Here is a 16980-nt window from a genome sequence, read left to right as displayed (position 1 = left end):
TTTAGGGAGCCAAGATGGCGCTTGCCTCCCTGATCTCCCGCCAAAACCGTGTGACGTCAGTGGCACCGGATTGGTCACCGACAGCAATGTGGCACCGGGAGCCAATGAAAACTTCCCGTAGCGAAAGTGACGTCACGAAGGAAGGGGGTCCAGGCCGCGCGCCAAGCTGGCGCCAGCAGTCAGACACGACACGTCATAGAGGTCGGACGTGCGACGGTTGGTCCTGTCAGTTGGACAGTTGTTTCCCGCTCCCGTGGATTTACGCGTCACCTGAAGTCCGCCAGTACTCTGAGAAGTCTTCCCTAGTTCATGTGTTGAACCAGAAGAGGGAATTGACGGTTATTTGAGCAACAATTGCTCCAGTCAGGTGCTGTGCAAGAAGCAGTGAAGCAGTGCAGTGACGTATGTGACGTCTGTGGCAGTTCACCAGTTCGTGACAGCGTAGTGGCTGACAGAGCCACTGGGTAGCTGAGGAAGGAGAGGACTACTTGGGGAATCCGGACGACTGTAGCTGAGACATAGGCGGCAGCCGTTGATGGGAGAAGACGACGGCCAGGTGACCGACTACAACCTTCAAGAAGTTAAGAAGGAGGACGGACCTGCAGTGAGGTGGCACGGAGACGACGTGCTAAACGGTGGGACGACGAGAGGCTCTGCTAGGACACGACGACGTGTCGTGTGGGGGCGTTCCCGACACGAGGACCAGGAGCTACATCTCGACTCTCATCGGAGGATAGGGTGAAGTAGGTGTTTCTAGTTCCCTCGCCATTCCCCTTTAGTTAGCTATGTTATTCGGCTATATTATCTAGCCTGAGGATTTTATATGTCGTGAGCAAGTCTCACCCATGTCACGATAAAGCACCAGTGTGCTAGACAGTACTATCAAGAGTACTTGTAATATTCATGTTGATTATTGGTGTGTACAGGCACCAGGAACAAGTGATAAATTTACTGTGTTGTGTATATCTTTCTATAGATTTTGATATGAACATATAGTGGTAAATTATATATAATATTATGCCAGTATTTGAAAGTTAGGCTGTGTGCCCAGAAATCATTTATTTTCCAGGTATTGATATTTGATGTATCTACATTATATATGCTATGTTCATGCAGTGATAAGTCGTTTGTGAGTACAGTGAATTATTGCGTTATCGCCCACGAGAGAAAGTACTGAAAACTCCAGTGTTAATAGTTCATAAGATATTGCTGAGTGAAGAACAATGTAAAGCCATTACAGTGAGTCATTGTAGCATTGATTGTAGAAAAGACTGTTTGAGCCTGAGTACAGTGTAACTGAGTAATACGGTTTATTTGTGCCAATATCGAGTGTGCGAGTTTCTAGAAATATTGGAGAATTTAAAGAAACAGCGCGCGTGAATCTAGAAAGCAAGCAAAGCTTTCGCGCGGAGAGGCCAGGCGATCAGCTGTTCTTGACACTTGATGAGGAGGGGAGGTGTTGCCACCTGGCGATTGCATACTACTCGTGGGAATTACCGGCCGCGTCAGGATCAGTTGATTTATTTGTTGTTGTTTGGCCTTTGTGACATCTTTCATACATTTTAAGTAAAATACAAAACTATCTTTGTGTTTATATCATTCCCTCCATTGATCTTGTGGCTATATTATACTGGTAAGCATAGAGTGATAACAATAACCCAGCAAACAATTTTAGGTTGCCACAACATATCTGGAAAGTATTTGAAAGTATTGGAAACGTTTGTTTTATCGTATCAGATACGATATTGTGTGTGGACTTAAATAGGTTTCCAAAACTTATAACCAAGACATATGTATCTAACACTAATTTGAGATGTTGTGGCAACTTTACACTCCTAACATGAGTCATTCATAACCCATTCATATACCAATATGAATCTCTTATGAAAGGTTTGAGCCAATAATCTGAACCCTTTTTACATCTTTGTGTTTAAAGTTAAATTTCTTGAAATTAAATTATATTTTATATTATATTATTTTTATTATATTTTATATTATATTATTATTTTCAATTTAAATATTAAAACCAATTTAAGGGTAAAAAAAATCTAATAATTTATATTTCTTTTATTATTTACTAACAATTATAATTATTTACTAACGGAGAGAGGGGAGGCTGTACGGCAGAGAGTGGCGGCTGTGGCGGACAGTGGCGGCGGTGGCGGATAGTGGCGGCGGGCGGACAGTGGCGGCGGGCGGACAGTGGCGGCGGCGGGCGGACAGTGGCGGCGGGCGGACAGTAGCGGCGGTGGCGGACAGTGGCGGCGGGCGGACAGTGGCGGCGGTGGCGGACAGTGGCGGCGGTGGCGGACAGTGGCGGCGGGCGGACAGTGGCGGCGGGCGGACAGTGGCGGCGGGCGGACAGTGGCGGCGGGCGGACAGTGGCGTCGGGCGGACAGTGGCGTCGGGCGGACAGTGGCGGCGGTGGCGGATAGTGGCGGCGGGCGGACAGTGGCGGCAGTGGCGGATAGTGGCGGCGGGCGGACAGGGCGGCGGCGGGCGGCAGTGACGGCGGGAGGACAGTGGCGGCGGGAGGACAGTGGCGGCGGGCGGACAGTGGCGGCGGGCGGACAGTGGCGGCGGGCGGACAGTGGCGGCGGGCGGACAGTGGCGGCGGTGGCGGATAGTGGCGGCGGGCGGACAGTGGCGGCGGGCGGACAGTGGCGGCGGTGGCGGATAGTGGCGGCGGTGGCGGATAGTGGCGGCGGGCGGACAGGGCGGCGGCGGGCGGACAGTGGCGGCGGGAGGACAGTGGCGGCTGTGGCGGATAGTGGCGGCGGGCGGACAGTGGCGGCGGTGGTGGACAGTGGCGGCGGTGGTGGACAGTGGCGGCGGGCGGACAGTGGCGGCGGCGGGCGGACAGTGGCGGCGGCGGGCGAACAGTGGCGGCGGCGGGCGAACAGTGGCGGCGGCGGGCGGACAGTGGAGGCGGCGGGCGGACAGTGGAGGCGGCGGGCGGACAGTGGAGGCGGCGGGCGGACAGTGGAGGCGGCGGGCGGACAGTGGAGGCGGCGGGCGGACAGTGGAGGCGGCGGGCGGACAGTGGAGGCGGCGGGCGGACAGTGGCGGCGGCGGGCGGACAGTGGCAGCGGCGGGCGGACAGTGGCGGCGGCGGGCGGACAGTGGCGGCGGCGGGCGGACAGTGGCGGCGGCGGGCGGACAGTGGAGGCGGCGGGCGGACAGTGGAGGCGGCGGGCGGACAGTGGAGGCGGCGGGCGGACAGTGGAGGCGGCGGGCGGACAGTGGTGGTGGCGGCGGGCGGACAGTGGTGGCGGCGGGCGGACAGTGGTGGCGGTGGCGGACAGTGACGGCGGTGGCGGACAATGGCGGCGGTGGCGGACAGTGGCGGCTGTGTCTGGCGGGCGGTGGCGGGGTCTGTGATGAGTGGTGGCGGCTGGCGGTGGTGGGTGGTGGCGGCGGTGGTGGTGGGTGGTGGTGGCGGTGGCGGCGGCTGGTGGTGGCGGCGGTGGTGGTGGGTGGTGGTGGTGGCGGCGGCGGCTGGTGGTGGTGGGTGGTGGCGGCGGTGGTGGTGGGTGGTGGTGGCGGCGGCGGCGGGTGGTGGGTGGCGGCGGCGGCTGGTGGTGGTGGGTGGTGGCAGCGGCTGGTGGTGGTGGGTGGTGGCGGCGGGTGGTGGTGGGTGGTGGCGGCGGGTGGTGGTGGGTGGTGGCGGCGGGTGGTGGTGGGTGGTGGCGGCTGTGGTGGGTGGTGGCGGGCGGTGGCGGGCGGTGGCGGGCGGCGGCGGCTGTGGTGGGTGGTGACGATCGGCGGTGGGGGGGGCTGGTGGCGGCTGGCGGTGGCGGCTTGCGGTGGCGACTGTGGCAACGGGCGGTGACTGCTGATAGCGGGCGGTGGTGGCGGCTGGTGGCAGGTGGTGGCGGCTGGTGGTGGCGGCTGGTGGTGGTGGCAGCTGGTGGCGGTGATGGCGGCTGGTGGTGGTGGCAGCTGGTGGCGGTGATGGCGGCTGGTGGTGGTGGTGGTGGCGGCTGGTGGTGGTGGCAGCTGGTGGCGGTGATGGCGGCTGGTGGTGGTGGTGGTGGTGATGGCGGCTGGTGGCGGGCGGTGGCGGCTTGTGGCGGCTGGTGGTGGCGGCGGTGGTGGGTGGTGGTGGTGGTGGGTGGTGGTGCCGGCTGTGGTGGGTGGTGGCGGTGGTGTCGGCGGCGGCTGTGGTGGGTGGTGGCGGCGGCGGCGGTGATGGGTGGTGGCGGCGGCGGTGGTGGTGGGTGGTGGTGGCGGCGGCGGTGATGGGTGGTGGCGGCGGTGGTGGTGGGTGGTGGTGGCGGCGGCGGCTGGTGGTGGTGGGTGGTGGTGGTGGGTGGTGGCGGCGGGTGGCGGTGGTGGGTGGCGGGTGGCGGCTGGTGGTGGGTGGTGGCGGCGGGTGGTGAGTGGCGGTGGTGGGTGGCGGTGGCTGGTGGCGGGTGGTGGTGGGTGGCGGTGGCTGGTGGCGGGTGGCGGTGGCTGGTGGCGGGTGGCGGCTGGTGGTGGGTGGTGGCGGGTGGCGGCTGGTGGTGGGTGGTGGCGGGTGCCGGCTGGTGGTGGGTGGTGGCGGGTGGCGGCTGGTGGTGGGTGGTGGCGGGTGGCGGCTGGTGGTGGGTGGCGGCGGGTGGCGGCTGGTGGTGGGTGACAGCTGGCGGCTGGTGGTGGGTGGTGGCGGGTGGCGGCTGGTGGTGGGTGGTGGCGGCGGGTGGTGAGTGGCGGTGGTGGGTGGCGGTGGCTGGTGGCGGGTGGCGGCTGGTGGTGGGTGGTGGCGGGTGGCGGCTGGTGGTGGGTGGCGGCGGGTGGCGGCTGGTGGTGGGTGGCGGCGGGTGGCGGCTGGTGGTGGGTGGCGGGTGGGTGGCAGGTGGCGGCGGGTGGCGGCTGGTGGCGGGTGGCGGCTGGTGGTGGGCGGCGGGTGGCGGCGGGTGGCGGCGGGTGGCGGCTGGTGGCGGCCAGCTGGGACACACCCTTCTCCACTGTAGGTCTGAGTACAACTAACCATATGTCTCTCTCACCCACCAGAACAGTGTTGCCAGCTTGCGCTCTCAAAATGTTTCCTTCAAAGATTGTATATTATCTTTGAACAACAAGTTTGATTATCAAGGAAATAATGCATATATTATTGTCACATTAATACTGTGCAATATCTTATTACATTCCTGCTAAATAATTATAATTTGAAACAGGACAAAAAATCCCACATATATATAAAAACCAACATTAGAGATCACGAGGTCTAGGCCTCGCCTGTGACCACACATCCTGCCTCCCTGGCCTGCTACACTCACACACCTCACACTCTTAACTCTCTCATAATCACTCTCACTCTCTTACTCTGTCACTCTTACTCTGTCACTCTTACTCTCTGTCACTCTTACTCTCTGTCACTCTTACTCTCTGTCACTCTTACTGTCACTCTTACACTCTGTCACTCCTACTCTCTGTCACTCTTACTCTGTCACTCTTACTCTCTGTCACTCTTACTCTCTGTCACTCTTACTCTCTGTCACTCTTACTCTGTCACTCTTACTCTGTCACTCTTACTCTCTGTCACTCTTACTCTCTGTCACTCTTACTCTCTGTCACTCTTACTCTCTGTCACTCTTACTCTCTGTCACTCTTACTCTGTCACTCTTACTCTGTCACTCTTACTCTCTGTCACTCTTACTCTGTCACTCTTACTCTCTGTCACTCTTACTCTCTGTCACTCTTACTCTGTCACTCTTACACTCTGTCACTCTTACTCTCTGTCACTCTTACTCTCTGTCACTCTTACTCTCTGTCACTCTTACTCTGTCACTCTTACTCTCTGTCACTCTTACTCTCTGTCACTCTTACTCTGTCACTCTTACTCTGTCACTCTTACTCTCTGTCACTCTTACTCTCTGTCACTCTTACTCTCTGTCACTCTTACTCTCTGTCATTCTTACTCTCTGTCACTCTTACTCTGTCACTCTTACTCTCTGTCACTCTTACTCTCTGTCATTCTTACTCTCTGTCACTCTTACTCTGTCACTCTTACTCTCTGTCACTCTTACTCTCTGTCACTCTTACTCTCTGTCACTCTTACTCTGTCACTCTTACTCTCTGTCACTCTTACTCTCTGTCACTCTTACTCTGTCACTCTTACTCTCTGTCACTCTTACTCTGTCACTCTTACTCTCTGTCACTCTTACTCTCTGTCACTCTTACTCTCTGTCACTCTTACTCTCTGTCACTCTTACTCTGTCACTCTTACTCTCTGTCACTCTTACTCTCTGTCACTCTTACTCTCTGTCACTCTTACTCTCTGTCACTCTTACTCTGTCATTCTTACTCACTCTCAGTCACCCTTACCCATTCATACTCACTCTCTCACTCTTACTCTCATACTCTTACTCTCAATTACTCTTACTCTCAATCACTCTTACTCCCAATCACTCCTACTCCCAATCACTCCTACTCTCAATCACTCCTACTCTCATTCTTACTCTTACTCTTACTCCCAATCACTCTTACTCTCAATCACTCTTATTCTCATTCTTACTCTCACTCTTACTCTTACTCCCAATCACTCTTACTCCCAATCACTCTTACTCTCAATCACTCTTACTCTCAATCACTCTTACTCTCAATCACTCTTACTCTCAATCACTCTTACTCTCATTCTTACTCTTACTCACTCTTACTCTCAATCACTCTTATTCTCATTCTTACTCCTACTCTCACTCTAACTCCTACTCCCAATCACTCTTACTCCCAATCACTCTTACTCTCAATCACTCTTACTCCCAATCACTCTTACTCTCAATCACTCTTACTCTCAATCACTCTTACTCTCAATCACTCTTACTCTCAATCACTCTTACTCTCACTAACTCTCAATCACTCTTACTCTCACTCTAACTCTCAATCACTCTTACTCTCATACTCACCCTTACTCTCAATCACTTTACTCTCACTCTTACTCATTCTGTCACTCTTACTCACTCTGTCACTCTTACTCACTCTCAGTCACTCTTACTTATACTCACTCTTACTCACACTTACACACTCTCTGGCACTCTCACTCACCTTCATTCACTCTTACTCACTCTTACCCACTCTCGCTCACTCTTACTCACTCTAGTTAATAAGAACACGCCAATATAAGACAACAAAACGTTTTCAGATTCGTTCTCACCACTTTCCAGCAACTTTTAAAATTTATATAAATTATCTTAGGGAATAATACATAAATTATATATTTAAACATGATATTAGTGTTTAGTGGAATGCATAAGGAGTCAAATTGTGTTAAAAAGAGCGATTTTTAGAAAATTTGGAAAACTACTTTTTTCTGTTCATATTATAACTAAATGGATTTTAAAGGTTTCACTCAGCCAATATATATCATTCACAATTTATTAATGAATTTTACAAAAAAACACCATAAATTTTATAATTAAACATGTAAAAACTATTTGTTTTACATTTGGAAGAAAATAATTGTAGAAAAACAATTTATAATTAAACCTTTGTGTTTGGATTCTTTGAGTAAAAGTTTCTCAAAGGCTCTCCTGCACCATTCTCAATGCAAATCATTCCCACACCTATGGGAAGAGATAGGCGAACGTTGTGTAGATGATTTGTGTTTGCTGGGAAGTACCTGCCTGATTCCTGATCTTTTGAGTGTGACCTTGCCAAGGCTACCACTAATTCCACCAGTCCACTGATGGTGTTACTGGCCACCTAAAACACCAGTTGGCGACCTTGTGGTTAACCGTAGAGCCCGATTGTTGGGGAGGGCACACGACAGTCAAGTGAACGAGTCGTGTTCTCACTCTTTCTTAATAAGAGGCCGTTAAGATCGACTGGGAGACTCTCCTGGCGTGCAGTGGCGCCGTGAGGATCGAGTGAAGACCCGCAGGGCTACGGTGAGTGACTTTGAGCATAACTATTGCTCACCCCAGAGTAAGAGTGAAGAGAGGTAAACCCCAACATTTGGCGACCTTGCCAGGATCTCGATCGAAGTAAAGGTTGCAGTGGTGGTACTTGGTAGTGGTGTTAGAGATCAGGTGCAGGTTGTCACTCATAGCACAAGATGGAGGATGATAAAGTAGCAAGGTTTATTGATTCTAGAGACGAACAGGTGCTGGAAGAGTGCACCAAGGCACAGTTACAGGCTATAGCGGATCATTTTGGAATAAAGCTGAAATCTGCCAGAGTTGGTGAAAGAAGACTAGAGATAATGGCTCAGCTCAGGGCTCGAGAGGAAGCTTTGGAGGAGGAACGGCCCCAAACACCTGCAGTGTGGGTGAGCGCCTGAGTATTGGTGGAAGCAGCAGGGGATCCAGCGGCAGCAGGCACAGCGTGAAGCTGGAAATAATGAAGCTGCAGCTGGAAGCACAGCAGCGCAAAGAAGAGCGAGAAGCAGAAGCACAGCAGCGCAGAGAAGAGCGAGAAGCAGAAGCACAGCAGCGCAGAGAAAAGCGAGAAGCAGAAGCACGGTTGAGGCATGAGGAGCGAGAAGCGCAGTTGGAGCGTGAGGAACGAGAAATACAGCTACGCCGGGAAGAACACGAGCGAGAAGTTGGGCTGAGACGACAGGAAATAGAAGCCAAAAAGGAAGTAGAGCTGAAGCGAATTGAATTAGGACTAAGTGTACCTGCTCCGCCGCCACAGGAAGACCGACGAGTGAGGGAACGAGACCTGCCGGTCTATGTGCCTAGTGAAGCCGAAAGTTTCTTCGATCACTTTGAGAGTGTTGCTGCTATGAAGAGGTGGCTGAGGGCGGAGTTGGTCCAAGGGAGGCTCACAGGTGAAGCTCGTGAAGCCTTCACGATGCTCGACTTCCAGGAATGCACCAACTACGATGTGGTAAAACGAGCTGTGCTCCGTTCCTTTAAGCTCACGCCAGAGTGTTACAGAAAGAGGTTTAGAGAATGTACCCGGTCACCAGGAAAATCGTATGCGGAGACGGCGAGGCACATAGAAAGAAAGCTCCTTAAGTGGCTGGACTCTGAAGAAGCGAGGTCGGTCGAAGAGGTCAAGGAACTAATGGCCATGGAAAAGTTTATGTCCGTGCTCTCTCCTGAGATCAGGATGAGGATAAAGGAGGCGGACATAAAGAACCTGAGGGCCGCAGCCGACCGAGCCGACATGTTAGAGGAAGCACTACGCCCAAGCCGAGAGGGACAGCATCGATCACCCGCGTACTCCGGAAGCAGTAGGAATTATAGGAGGACGAATGGATGGAGGACAGAAGCGAGTTCTCCCAGGTCCCACCGCTCGAGATGGGACGACAGAGGAACAAAAGGTGCTGTAGAGCCGATAGAGGAGAGCCAAGATGAGAGCTCGGAAGTTGTTACTGCAACGAAGGAAACGACAAGTGAGGCGAGAAGGACACAGGGTGTGACGGTCTCTGGAGGCAGTGCTAAGGCGAGCGGTGGCGGATGGTCTCCGCCGAGGGGCCGCTGCTACAACTGCGGAATAATCGGACACGTCGCGCGGGAATGCAGACGCCCTAAGCAGCGGGGACACGTTGCTTTAGTGATGTTCGAGGACCAGAGGGCCGAGAGAGTGCGGGATGAACCCGTGCTGAATGGGGAGAAGAAAGTTCACCCATTCATGTGTCAAGGAACCGTAAGGATGGAGGTCGCAGACCCCATCCCCGTGAAGATGCTAAGAGACACCGGGGCTGACTTTACCCTGGTAAGTGAAACCCTGTTCCCCGAGGGTTACAAAAGTACCAGTGTGGGGGTGGCAAGTGTGACCACTGTGGGAGGCCCAGTGAGGATGCCCCTACACCAGGTAACTTTAAATTCCGATTATGGCTGCTAGACCCTAGTGGTGGGAGTCTGTACATCAATGCCCAAGATGGAGGCGCAGGTCATCTTGGGGAATGACGCGTGTGGAGGATATGTCCTTCCGAATCTTGTGAAAGGCGAAGAATGCCTAGAACAATACAAGGAGACAGGCGGAGAGTGGAACGCCTGTGGGGGCGAGAAGGGGATCGCACCGGTGGCGATCCCCGTTTGTACTGTGACACCGAGGCAACGCGAAGAACCAGGAGGTTGTGGATCTGATGGGGCTGAGGAGTCGACTGACAGCCTGGGAACAGATCACCTCTGCGAAGGACCCAGAGAACGAGCGGAGGACGAAAGTAGCCCGAATGGTGAGTTGCAGGTGACCCTCACCAGTTCTCCAGGGGTAAACCGCACTCGTCTCGGAGAGTTACAGCAGGAGGAGTTCCCCGAATTGGTTAGTAAGGCCGAAGGAGGACGTGTGGGTCCTGAGAAGGCTTACTTTCCATTTATCTATATTATATATGCCATGCTATTCATGATGAAGGAACGATGGACACCAGGAGCGACCGTGGGGACGGTGAATAAATATGTCCAGAAGTTCAAAGAACGTCTCACTAGAGCGAAGGAACTGGCTGGGAAACACCTGAAGGAGGCGCAGCGTTAGATGTCGGAGTGGTACGACAGGAGAGCTGCGCAGAGGGATTTTCAGGCCGGATCCAAAGTAATGGTTGTGCTGCCAGGTAAAGGTAGAGTGACCAAGTCGCGGTTCAAGGGACCGTACCGAGTGCTGCGACGGTTGGGTCCAGTGTCGTACGAGATTGGGAAGCCGGATGGACCCCGGAAGAAACAGGTGTGTCACGCAGACCGCCTGAGACCTTTCTTCAATGTGGAAGGAAGAGCCGCCAAGCAGGACGGAACGAGTACCCGGGAACCCCAGCGGAATACGGTTCTGAGCGTACCGAGGGACCGAGAACTCCCGGTGGAGGAAAGAAAGTGGTCCAGCGCTGACGGCACCAGTCTCACCAGCACTGAGAGTCTGACAAGGATCAAGTTCAAACACATCAAGGGGAAGGACAACGTAGTAGTGGATGCCCTATCCCGCATACACTAACCAGACATGACTCTTATTTTAAGGGGAGGGGTATGTGACGGAGTTCCCCCCCCTTATAATTCTCCCACGCCTGCAGTAAGAGTCATGTCTACTTTTCCCAAGCGTTCTCTACGTTGCAGGCTACAATTTGATATATGGGAGAGAGTGAAGTGTTCTCGGAGAGCCGAGAAATTTGTGAAATAGTAATATTTTGGCCTGTGGTTTAGGCCCTTTAGGGAGCCAAGATGGCGCTTGCCTCCCTGATCTCCCGCCAAAACCGTGTGACGTCAGTGGCACCGGATTGGTCACCGACAGCAATGTGGCACCGGGAGCCAATGAAAACTTCCCGTAGCGAAAGTGACGTCATGAAGGAAGGGGGTCCAGGCCGCGCGCCAAGCTGGCGCCAGCAGTCAGACACGACACGTCATAGAGGTCGGACGTGCGACGGTTGGTCCTGTCAGTTGGACAGTTGTTTCCCGCTCCCGTGGATTTACGCGTCACCTGAAGTCCGCCAGTACTCTGAGAAGTCTTCCCTAGTTCATGTGTTGAACCAGAAGAGGGAATTGACGGTTATTTGAGCAACAAGTGCTCCAGTCAGGTGCTGTGCAAGAAGCAGTGAAGCCGTGCAGTGACGTATGTGACGTCTGTGGCAGTTCACCAGTTCGTGACAGCGTAGTGGCTGACAGAGCCACTGGGTAGCAGAGGAAGGAGAGGACTACTTGGGGAATCCGGACGACTGTAGCTGAGACGTAGGCGGCAGCCGTTGATGGGAGAAGACGACGGCCAGGAGACCGACTCCAACCTTCAAGAAGTTAAGAAGGAGGACGGACCTGCAGTGAGGAGGCACGGAGACGACGCGCTAAACGGTGGGACGACGAGAGGCTCTGGTAGGACACGACGACGTGTCGTGTGGGGGCGTTCCCGACACGAGGACCAGGAGCTACATCTCGACTCTCATCGAAGGATAGGGTGAAGTAGGTGTTTCTAGTTCCCTCCCCATTCCCCTTTAGTTAGCTATGTTATTCGGCTATATTATCTAGCCTGAGGATTTTATATGTCGTGAGCAAGTTTCACCCATGTCACGATAAAGCACCAGTGTGCTAGACAGTACTATCAAGAGTACTTGTAATATTCATGTTGATTATTGGTGTGTACAGGCACCAGGAACAAGTGATAAATTTACTGTGTTGTGTATATCTTTCTATGGATTTTGATATGAACATATAGTGGTAAATTATATATAATATTGTGCCAGTATTTGAAAGTTAGGCTGTGTGCCCAGAAATCATTTATTTTCCAGGTATTGATATTTGATGTATCTACATTATATATGCTATGTTCATGCAGTGATAAGTCGTTTGTGAGTACAGTGAATTATTGCGTTATCGCCCACGAGAGAAAGTACTGAAAACTCCAGTGTTAATAGTTCATAAGATATTGCTGAGTGAAGAACAATGTAAAGCCATTACAGTGAGTCATTGTAGCATTGATTGTAGAAAAGACTGTTTGAGCCTGAGTACAGTGTAACTGAGTAATACGGTTTATTTGTGCCAATATCGAGTGTGCGAGTTTCTAGAAATATTGGAGAATTTAAAGAAACAGCGCGCGTGAAAACAAGAAAAGCTTTCGCGCGGAGAGGCCAGGCGATCAGCTGTTCTTGACACTTGATGAGGAGGGGAGGTGTTGCCACCTGGTGATCGCATACTACTCGTGGGAATTACAGGCCGCGTCAGGATCAGTTGATTTATTTGTTGTTGTTTGGCCTTTGTGACATCTTTCATACATTTTAAGTAAAATACAAAACTATCTTTGTGTTTATATCATCCCCTCCATTGATCTTGTGGCTATATTATACTGGTAAGCATAGAGTGATAACAATAAGTACCTGCCTGATTCCTGATCTTTTGAGTGTGACCTTGCCAAGGCTACCACTAATTCCACCAGTCCACTGATGGTGTTACTGGCCACCTAAAACACCAGTTGGCGACCTTGTGGTTAACCGTAGAGCCCGATTGTTGGGGAGGGCACACGACAGTCAAGTGAACGAGTCGTGTTCTCACTCTTTCTTAATAAGAGGCCGTTAAGATCGACTGGGAGACTCTCCTGGCGTGCAGTGGCGCCGTGAGGATCGAGTGAAGACCCGCAGGGCTACGGTGAGTGACTTTGAGCATAACTATTGCTCACCCCAGAGTAAGAGTGAAGTGAGAGAACCCCAACAATATATATATATATATATATATATATATATATATATATATATATATATATATATATATATATATATATATATATATATATGTCGTACCTAATAGCCAGAATGCACTTCTCAGCCTACTATGCAAGGCCCGATTTGCCTAATAAACCAAGTTTTCCTGAATTAATATATTTTCTCTAATTTTTTTCTTATGAAATGATAAAGCTACCCATTTCATTATGTATGAGGTTAATTTTTTTTTATTGGAGTTAAAATTAACGTAGATATATGACCAAACATAACCAAACCTACCTAACCTAATCAATCTTTATAGGTTAGGTTAGGTTAGGTAGGTTAGGTAGTTGAAAAACAACTAATTCATGAAAACTTAGCTTATTAGGCAAATCGGGCCTTGCATAGTAGGCTGAGAAGTGCGTTCTGGCTACTAGGTACGACATATATATATATATATATATATATATATATATATATATATATATATATATATATATATATATATATATATATATATATATATATATATATATATATATATATGTCGTACCTAGTAGCCAGAATGCACTTCTCAGCCTACTATGCATGGCCAGATTTGCCTAATAAGCCAAGTTTTCATGAATTAATATATTTTCTCTATTTTTTTTCTTATGAAATGATAAAGCTACCCATTTCATTATGTATGAGGTCATTTTTTTTTATTTGAGTTAAAATTAATGTAGATATATGACCGAACCTAACCAACCCTACCTAACCTAACCTAACCTATCTTTATAGGTTAGGTTAGGTTCGGTAGCCGAAAAAGTTAGGTTAGGTTAGGTTAGGTAGGTTAGGTAGTCGAAAAACAATTAATTCATGAAAACTTGGCTTATTAGGCAAATCGGGCCTAGCATAGTAGGCTGAGAAGTGCGTTCTGGCTACTAGGTACGACATATGTATATATATATATATATATATATATATATATATATATATATATATATATATATATATATATATATATATATATATATATATATATATATATATATATATATATATACACACACACACACACAAACACACACTGTATTTGCAACTTAGTCCTTGGTTACTATGGCAATGCATTTATATTTGTATCTCTCTAAAATAATTAGATAACATACCATTGATATTTTGGGGTATAACGTCTACAACAGAAACTGGAGGCTTCATTACTTCATGACTGCAAGGGAAAGGATTTGATGGTGTGCCTAGTAATAGAAAAAAACAGTAAAAAATATATTACTATAACAAGTTATTTATAATTACATTTAAGAGCAGTTAGTGATTATATTTAACTGTTGACAATAATACTAATACCTAAAGCTCTGCTTTTTCTAGACGAAGTGCCAGTGTACATAATTGTCCGCCTTTTTGGGTTGTTATTTTGGGAATCATAAATTGCTCGAAGCCTTGTTATCTCCTCTTCAATCTCCTTCAATTTCTTTTTGGTGTTGTAAATCTTGCACACTTTTATGCAACTCATCTGAACATAGATAAAGAACACAAAGTATTCTATGTAAAGCTGGAAAATGATATTATCCAACACAAATACGTGAAGTGTGTGAAAGCTGTATTTTAAATGCAGATGACATAAATTGCTCATTTGACAATATATGTTGGTAATCTTTACAACAATATGAAAGGGAGTAAAATATTTCCTTTAAATAAAATTAAATTAATCAATTATATGTTATTTATTTCCATATTAAACATTGTGAATAAAAATATAAGTGAGCTTACCATGTACAACAGGTACATGTTTTTTCTTTTCTGATCTCTTGATATTTGCCTGAGCCTGGCTTTCCGGCTGAGCTTTACGTTTGACATCAAAAAGCCTATAGCCACACTTGCAGACATGTTGATTAATGTTCACGATAATATTACATGAGGGACATAATCGCTGTAAAGCGTTTCTCAGGACTAAAAAATATAGATAATATGGGTTATGATAAACTGTGCAGTACAGTATAATTACATTATAATGTAGAACTACCTAAGCTCACCAGAAGTCATACACAACATGGGAAATCATTCATATTTGAATGATCAAATAAATGAGCAAATGATGACTGAATGATTTGAATGAGCAAATCATTCAACACAAAAGACCACATGGATAGTGAAATCTGAATCCAAAATTATAATTTATATAGATGTGACAGAGTAATAAGGTCAGGTGGAAGAGTAGGTCTGTATATTAAAGAGGAACTGGCATGAACAGTGCTCCTGAACTCAACTAATGAGGTGGTAGAGGTACTTGGAATCAGGGTTGAAAATATAAATCTAATTATATTTTTAATATACAAACTGCAAGATGCAACAGTTGAGAAATTAACTGAGCAAATCCACAAAATAGAGAATATCCTTGATAACTTAACAAACCCAGTACCAGATATTATCTTCTTTGCAGACTTCAATCTGCCCATTTTAAAATGGAGAATAGTAAAAATAACATTATAGCAGGAAATCAACCTGGAAATAACAAACTACAGGTCAGAGAACTACTGAGATTCTGTGACAAATTCTCGCCCAGTCAGCAGATTACAGAACCAACTAGGAACGAAAACACGCTGGACCTGATATTTACAAACAATGATGAGCTAATCAGCGACATTACTGTCTCAAACACTACGTACTCGGACAACATTGAAGTGAAAACTAACATTAATTATGGTAGTAGGCCTAAGAGAAACAACAAGTGAGAAGGGTTATTCAATAAATCCAATTTTAATAATAATAATAAAAGGATAGACTGGGCAAAAATAAATGGGGAACTTACAAACGTTCAATGGGAATGTGTTCTAAGTAATAAACATCATACACAAAGAATAGAAAAACAGACTTCTGAAGCCTATGAAGTCTGTCTGAAATATGTTTTTTTTTGAGGAAAGCCAGAAAGAGGTCCAACGTAGAAAGAAAACGCAGGCGACACTACAAAAAAAGACAAAAAACAACGGAAATGATTAAGCAGACAACTTTTCATACAAAGAAGGAATAATTTAAACAGGGAGATTGTAGAAATAAAACAGAGACTGAAGCATTCATATCAGATTGAAGAGAGGCAACTAGACAAAAAAGCAATTCAAGAAATAAAGGAAAACCCAAAATATTTCTTCATTTATGATAAATCATAAGAAAATATCACTGCCAATATTGGACCTATTTGTATTAGTGAAGGTTCATACATTGAGGATGACAAATTTCTAATTTGTCATAACACTAATTTTAAAATTAGTGAAATCCTAAAAAAGCTGTATGAGGATATGTTTAGCACTCAGATACACAGCATGAAAGTAAAAAATCCGGACAACTTCTTTATGCGTAATATCCAAACCCCTGTAAATATAACCAAAATCAACACGAGCATGGAACATTTTGAAAGAGGATTTTACAATATGCCCATGCACTCAGCCCCGGGTCCAGACTCATGGAATTTAATATTTCTAAAGAAATGCAAAGTGACATTAGCACAGGCACTTAGTATAGTGAGTAGGAAGAGATTGGACACGGGGGAAATACCAGATGCGCTTAAAGCAGCAGACAAAGCCCCTCTACACAAGAGAGGGAGCAAAGCACTGGCAAAGAATTATAGACCAGTTGCACTAACGTCCCACATAATAAAAGTATTTGAGATATTGATCAGGAGTCAGGTCACTACTTTCATGGAAACAAATGATCTCCACAATCCAGGCGAACATGGATTTACAGCGGGAAGATCATGCCTCTCACAGCTACTTGACCATTACGACAAAATCACTGAGACATTAGAAGAAAAAGGGAATGCAGATGTGGTATACAGTACACGGATTTCACAAACGCATTCGACAAATTTGACCATGGAGTGATAGCACACAAAATGAGGTCAATGGGAATAACTGGTAAAATAGGACGCTGGATACTCAGTTTTCTGTCAAACA

At 48.2% G+C, this 16980-nt stretch overlaps 1 long non-coding RNA gene across 1 annotated transcript in view; it reads right to left on the bottom strand.

Moving 5' to 3' along the window:
• Window positions 1-14804, bottom strand: part of LOC138365143 (uncharacterized) — a 16831-nt gene extending 2027 nt beyond the window's left edge. Inside the window, exons 1-2 of the long non-coding RNA XR_011228689.1 lie at window positions 14381-14804; window positions 14185-14271 (exon numbers count right to left, since the gene is read on the bottom strand). This is a non-coding gene — a long non-coding RNA (uncharacterized lncRNA). The remainder of the gene's footprint in view (window positions 1-14184; window positions 14272-14380) is intronic.
• Window positions 14805-16980: the final 2176 nt, after the last annotated feature.

The sequence above is a fragment of the Procambarus clarkii genome, chromosome 15 (assembly GCF_040958095.1).
Source record: "Procambarus clarkii isolate CNS0578487 chromosome 15, FALCON_Pclarkii_2.0, whole genome shotgun sequence".
Lineage (NCBI taxonomy): Eukaryota > Metazoa > Arthropoda > Malacostraca > Decapoda > Cambaridae > Procambarus > Procambarus clarkii.
Note: the sequence above shows the minus strand (reverse complement) of the source record. Positions and strands in the feature narration are given on the sequence as shown.